This window comes from Hylobates moloch, unplaced genomic scaffold (genome assembly GCF_009828535.3).
Source record: "Hylobates moloch isolate HMO894 unplaced genomic scaffold, HMol_V3 SCAFFOLD_4, whole genome shotgun sequence".
NCBI classification, from domain to species: Eukaryota; Metazoa; Chordata; class Mammalia; order Primates; family Hylobatidae; genus Hylobates; species Hylobates moloch.
In genome coordinates, this window is record NW_026652279.1 from 3,312,123 (window position 1) to 3,319,032 (window position 6,910).

The window sequence follows — 6,910 nt, forward strand, 5'->3', positions numbered from 1 at the left end:
TGAAGCATTACAACCTTACCAATAATAAATAAGATACTTTACAACAATTGGTCCTGGTCTGTGGCCTTGAAAGAGCAAATTAGAGGAGAAACCATTATCTAAAGAGCTACACATCTGGTGTTCCTGCTAGCAGACTGCTGGTGGAATGAACATAACCCTGGACTTGAAAATCAGATGCTTGGTTCTAGTCTAATCTCTGACACAAACCAACCGTGTGACCTTGGGCAAACTGCCTTACCACCTGGGCCAGTTTCCTAATCTCTAAAATAAAGGTATTCTAAAACTATATACAGCTAGCATTTGTGGAACCTTTATTATAGGCCAAGAAGTGTTCCAAGATCTTTGCATTAGAATTAAATGATCTCAAAGGTTTTTGCAGCTCAAATGTTTAGTGTCTAACTACAGAGGCAACATGGTATAATTAAAAGATTCCAAATTCTGTAGCCAGAAAGGTTGGACTCCCCCTCAGCTCTGTAAGGTAAGGTCTTTCTCTAAGCAGAGACTGTTAAGCAGAAGGGCTTACAGTCTCAGTCCTTTTATTCACCAGTGTTTTAACTTGAACAAGTTACTTAGCTTTCCTAGCCTTAGTTTTCTAATCTGTAAAGTTGATATAAAATCGTTCTCACTCTCATATAGCTTTTAAGAGGATTAAATTATAACATATATATTTTATTGAATATATATTATATTGCTAGCTGTGTAATCAAGGGCTATCTTCTCAAGTTTTTTCTCATACACAAATGGGAAATGTAGTATTAAAAAGAGATCATGTGAACATGTTCTAAATGGTCAAGTGTTAGTGGTTTTGGAAGCATGTACATTAATACTTGGAACACCGTATACAACAGTGCCATATCTAACACTTAGAACAGCATATGCAATCAGTAACAACACACACACACACACACACACACACACACACACACACACACACACACACACACACACAAACCCTAGACTTCTTTCTTTACTAAATATTTCTAGTCCAGGTTGCAGCAGGTGGACAGAGGCCGCAGCCATGAACGCAGGTCCACATGGGAGTTGTAGTTCGAGTCAAGGGGCTGCTCTACAGAACGGCTAGAAGCGAGACTTCATCTCCCAGGAGACATCTCGCTGTGCAAAATGGCACGCCACGAGGCGGAGTACCTGCCCGACGAGAAACAAGAGGCGGGACTGCAATTCCCAGAAGTCTCCGCGGCCAAGGCCTCCGGCCGCAGGCTGAAGCCAAGGAGGGAGAGTTCAGGTAGATCCGGCTTTTAACATCAAGTGCGATTAGGGACGGCCCTTGATAGTCTGGGCCCGGCCCGGGTCAGAACCTTTCTAAAACAACCACTGTGGGTATTTTCTACTGGTCCCAGCACATTTCTGAGAGACCAGAATAATAATAGCAGTAAATCTGCAAGTGGTAAACTTTCACAAACATAACCCCAATTTAGATTTCGGCTTCAGGCAACATCCTTTGGCCACCTGACCTAGGAGCATTGAGCTCCTTGTTTCCCAGATAAGCGCTGTGAGTGGCTGTTCCAAGGTAACACAGCGAGGGCAGAATGTGAGCCTACAGAGAAATCTGCAGATGCATCTCAAGTTCCACTAACCTGCCTCCTTACCCCCCGCCACCGCCAACTTGGATATACCTTTAAAAAACCCCCTTTGACGCTAAAAATAAAAACAACAACCATAAAATACGTGTAAGAAAGTCCGACCAAGTACCGATGAGTTCTCCCACAACAATAAATTCAATGCCTTTTTGTCTGTTTTTGAAGTAGTAATGTAAAATTATTTCCCACAATGCTGCCTTCTCCGTACCCGGGTTTGCTCCTGTCCCGGGCACGTGTTCAGCAACCCCTTAGGGGAACCCAGAGCTGCGTGTTTAACACAGACCTGTTGGGACGGATTTTCGCTACTTGTCCATGAAACTGACGAATCATCCCAAAACGGCGGGTGCCGACTACACCCCCAGAGCCAAGAGCTGTGGCGTCCCCGGACCCGCTGGCGTGGCCCAGTGCCTCAGTTTCCCCAATGTATAAATAGGGTGGAGGAGGAACGGGTTAGGGCTACGGTCGGTGCTTGGGAATTGGGGGGCCCGAGTCCCCACCCAGAGACCCTCGTGGGGCGGAAGAGTACTCGGGACAGAAGCTCATCGCCCCGTGAGCGGCGCCGGCCCCACTGGGCTCCGGGGTGATGACCAGACGCGCGTGGAAACCCAGACCCGCGCCCCAGAAACAGTATTCTACCTGGGCTTGCCTCCCGGCCCCTACCTTCCAGGATGTTGGCAGCCGGAAATGAAAGGCAGAGGGAGGGAGCGCGGGGCTGGAGCGCCGCCTGGGAGTGTGCCCACTGGGTGGCCGCCTGAGGGACCCGGGAACAGAGGGCAAAACTCCTGTGACGGGACAGAGCGGAGCGGGGACTGCAATTCCCAGAAGACGCCGCGGTAAGGGCGGGACCCAAGATGGCCGCTTGTCTGGGGACAGGAGCGGAGGCCAATAGGCGCAGAGCATGCGCCTACGCCGGGCCAATTGAAAGCCATAGTGACAGTAACCCTGATTCAGGGGCGGGAAACACTGACCACCGAAGGCAAGTTGAGGTGAGAATCGCCTTAGAAGGGGGTTTGGGGCATAAATCGCACAATCTTTGGCTTTTTCTAACTAGAAAAAGAAACATGATTCTTTTCACATGTAATAAAAGGCTGTACCGCACTTTTGCTTTCTACCTTCCTCCCAAAACGCGTTTAACTTATCCCTTCACGACTCCCCACTGGCTGGATTTCTTTTCATTTCCCCACTCTGGATCTTTCTAGATTCCTTAAGCCTTCTTTTCTTTATGTGTCTCTCAGAAACACAGACTCGCAGTCCCTAGCTTGATCCATCAAATGATGTGGTCATTTACGACTACGCCCAGCCCTCCCTGGCATCCAACAAAATTGCACCACATGCGCCCCTTCCCTTTTCCTTTCTGTCTTTTCTGTGCTGTTTTTCTCCTTGGCACTTGTCGTTACGAAGCATTGTATAAAATTTACGTATTTTTCTTTTTTACCATCCTACTTTCTCACTAGAATGCAAGATCCATGCAGATGTGGATTTTTGTTTTGGTTACCGTAGTCTTTCTAGCACCTAGAAAAGTGCCCAGCACATAGTAAATACACCGTATTTTCAATAATTGAACGAAATCTAGAGTGACCTTTCTCCTCTAGTCTCCCTTTCTCTGGTGCAGATCAATTCAACCCATCTCTGACCACCATGGTTCCTTGTGCTCGCTCCCTTTTTTAATCCAGAATGATTATTGATGTATTCTGTGCCAAATGCCATGTAGGTGCTGGAGAAATCATTGATTCAGACCCAATTCCTAACCTCAAAATGCTCTGAGTCTAGTGACGTATGAAAAGTAAACTTAATTTTGCAATAAATGCAATTACAAATTGCAGAACACTTAAGTAATTTTCACAAGGTCATGCAGCTCCTAAGCAAGGACTAGATTCCTGGCTGCAGACTCTTGCCATTACATCAGGAAAAACAAAGAGCAGTTACTCTCAGACAAACACTAAGATAGGTCCCCATACTCCTTAGCACCACTTCCTTTCTTTCTCTGTCTTTCACTTTTTTGTTTGGCCCGATTCATTACATGCAGGCAATTACATCAAGTCTTAGATCTCTCATTATTTCTGATACTTGAATCCCGTGGAGAGTAGCAAGGTGTCCTACAAAGTGTCCTGGAGTGAAATTCTGATGTTCTTGGAAGCTTGAGTCTCAGAGAATGTCACACTGGATTATAGTTCATCACACAGACACCATGGCCACATAAAATATTATCAAATTGTGAATAACAAAGTGAAATTGAAAAAAAAAATTAAAACAGCAGGAATGTGATCAATATATGTACAGACTGATTTTGTGCATAGAGATTAAAACCCCTGTTCAGGCTTCCTAGCCTAATCTTCTGTCAATTTGGGGTCATGTCCTGTAACACAATTCTTTGTTGCTTTTATGAGCACAGACTTAGCTCAGCAGTCCCAGCTATTCTCAAGCTGATCAACAAGAGAGATTTCAACACATGTGTCAGCAGCCAGACTAAACGTGGAAGAAAATCAGAAGCATATGAAACTGCAAAGCTCAATAACTTTCCTCCTCCTGCGAAAGCATCAGCCTATAATCATTGTATCTTCTACGTAGCAGTCGACAGGCAAATGTCATGAACATACTCGGGGTCTAAACAGTGGTGTCTAATGATTATTGCACTGTTGTCGGATAGCCTAATATGAGCACATAGGTACTACTTCAGCTGTGGATAATGGTGACTGCTAGGCTCAAGGTCACCCATGACCTTGAGCAACAGATACACTCACAAAGAGCATGAAGACATGGAACTTGCCTTGGATTCAGGACCTGCAAGTGCCAAGACAATCAGTGGGAGGTTACTGTCTGATCTGCAACTTGACTGAATTAATAACCACCTTAGTTTGGGTTCTCCCAGAAGCAGATCTGGAGACAGGTATTCAAGAGCAAGTATTTTATTTAGGAGGTTATCGCAGGAAACACCAGTAAGAGACTAAGAAAGTGAAATAGGGAAGAGAAGACCAAAAAGATGCCTTATCTAGCACATTACTGCTAGAGGCACCCAGAACTTAATCCTCCTAGAAATCTCTGGGAAACAATGTGGAACACGTACCTTAGACTGAGTGATTCCACCAAGAGGACAAGATAACTGGGTTGTTTAAACAGCAGCTACCGTCAGTCAATGATTGGGGGCAGCTTTCAGGGGTTATTAAGACCCTGGCTTGTCTGCAATGCTCCCAGAGTAGAAAGAGTTGCCTCAGAGGCCACAGAAAGCCAAGATAGAAGAATTAAGAGTCAGATTGGTATAAGCTGAAATAGTAAGGGAACATAGCATACTGGCAGGGCACCAATAATATCTGCTACAGGTGGCTTTGGTTTACCACAAGCTCATGTCACTGAAACTAACAGAATAAGAATAAGTCAGAAACTAAGCAGCCTACCACCTTGTATCACTCATCAACAATTAAGATAGATTGTACTTTCTAAATCCTCACTAAGACATACAAACCAAACAATAGCAAAAGCCTCATTTACACTGGGGAATAGGAACTCTTTGGGCGTTTAAGGAGGGTGCTTTGGGAGCTTTGGGGTGTGGTAGTACCAGGAGAAAGAAGATTAAGAAAAGGAGAAAAGGAAATTTAAAGAAACATGTTAAAAACATTGTGTTTTTCGTTTTACGGTCTTGAGACATGAGTAAAGGGCGTGGATATTTTAAGAAAGTAGCATCAAGATCTGGGTGACTTTTAGACCCAGAAGACAATTTTGTGAAAGACTTCTGTGGATTGTGCCATTATAGCACTTCTTCATAGCAAATATCTTTACTTGAAATTATACCCTCATTTATTTGTCCTTTTGTTTATTATCTGTCTCCTTCAAACAAAAGGTAAACTCCATGAAGGTAAGAACTTTGTTTTCAGGCCAGGCACAGTGGCTCATGCCTGTAATCCCAGCACTTTGAGAGGCCGAGGCGGGCAGATCATGAGGTCAGGAGTTTGAAACTAGCCTGTCCAACGTGGTGAAAACCCATCTCTACTAAAAATACAAAAATTAGCCAGTCACGGTGCCTCATGCCTGTAGTCCCCGCTACTCAGGAGGCTGAGGCAAGGAATCACTTGAGCCTGGGAGGCGGAGGCTGCAGTGAGCCAAGATTGTGCCACTGCACTCCAGCCCAAGTGACAGAGCAAGACTCCATCTCAAAAAAAAAAAAAAAAAAAAAAAAAAGACTTTATTTTTGTATTATTCAGTAGTCGGCACTCAATAAATATGTGGTTAACAAATGACTATATTATGGCTACAAGAAGCAAACAGGGTTGGTACTAGAAGAGCCTGACATTTGTACCACTTGTATCATTCAACTAAATCATAAAGGTAAGAGGCACTGGTAACTAATAACCCCCCATTATCATGAAGCTTGGGGCCATCCTTGTGTGTAGAAAAACTGGGGGTCACATAATGTTCTTTGGCTTTAGTCAAACACCTCCAACAGCATCCTCTTCAAGCACACACGGCCTACGAGGAAATCTTTACCATGGAAACAGAATTTCAAAACTAAAAAGGCCGTAGAGGTCAAAGAGTTCAACTCTCTGCAAAATTCATCTTAGCCATATGTTACAGGTCATAATTCAGACCTTCAGACAAGAATTATTATTTATTTGTAATTTATTACAAATTTGGGATTTATTTGAAAAAATAATATCTAATACAAAAATATTACATTAGAAAAAAGGAAAAACAATGCATTATTTCTGTAATGCAAAGTATAGAAAGCTTGGGAAACTCAGTCATACCCAAATGCTCTAGTCCACTTCACACATTTCTTAACCTGTGATCATTAAGCTTTTTGGCTACCACTGGAGAATTCTGGTTGCTAGTAAGAGCCATCTTACGATTTGCTAAAAATTTTCTAAATTTTTCACCTATGTTTTTTATTTTGTCATCTTATTTCTCCCTTTGTTTTTCTGTGTTAAATGTACTCCTTGGGTAGATTTGTTCATCAGATATTTAGAGATCTGTATATTCCCTATAGCTAGTGAATATATGCATGCTGTCTGCTTTTAACTATGCCTCATAAATAATCACACTTAATCCTTCTTAGTGCCATCTTTTGCAATCATCTTCCAGTTACCTAGAACATAAGGTGCATAAAACTAAGCTCAGTGTCCAAGCTGTGATCTCAGTAGGGTGGCTCAGAGATAAGCAATGATTTTTCATCACTCTCTTTCAAGAAATTATTGCTCCAAACTTACTGCCCTGGTTTCACTGCAGCTTTAAAGACGTTTCATCATTCTAGAAGATAAGACCCATTAAAAGCATTTTCTAAAAACTAAAAAATATAGTAGAGGAGAGTGCAGTTTCAATTC

At 43.1% G+C, this 6,910-nt stretch overlaps 1 protein-coding gene across 6 annotated transcripts in view; it reads right to left on the reverse strand.

Annotated features, from left to right (window-relative positions):
- FHIT (fragile histidine triad diadenosine triphosphatase) overlaps positions 1-2,387 on the reverse strand; it is a 1,522,387-nt gene extending 1,520,000 nt beyond the window's left edge. For 4 of the 6 annotated variants that reach the window (XM_058437111.1, XM_058437110.1, XM_058437115.1 and 1 more), the window contains exon 1: positions 2,259-2,387. The gene's annotated coding sequence lies outside the window, so the exon portion shown is untranslated. Of the gene's footprint in view, positions 1-2,234 lie in introns of all 6 variants that reach the window. The other 2 variants (XM_058437112.1, XM_058437113.1) reach the window with 1 other exon arrangement.
- Positions 2,388-6,910: the final 4,523 nt, after the last annotated feature.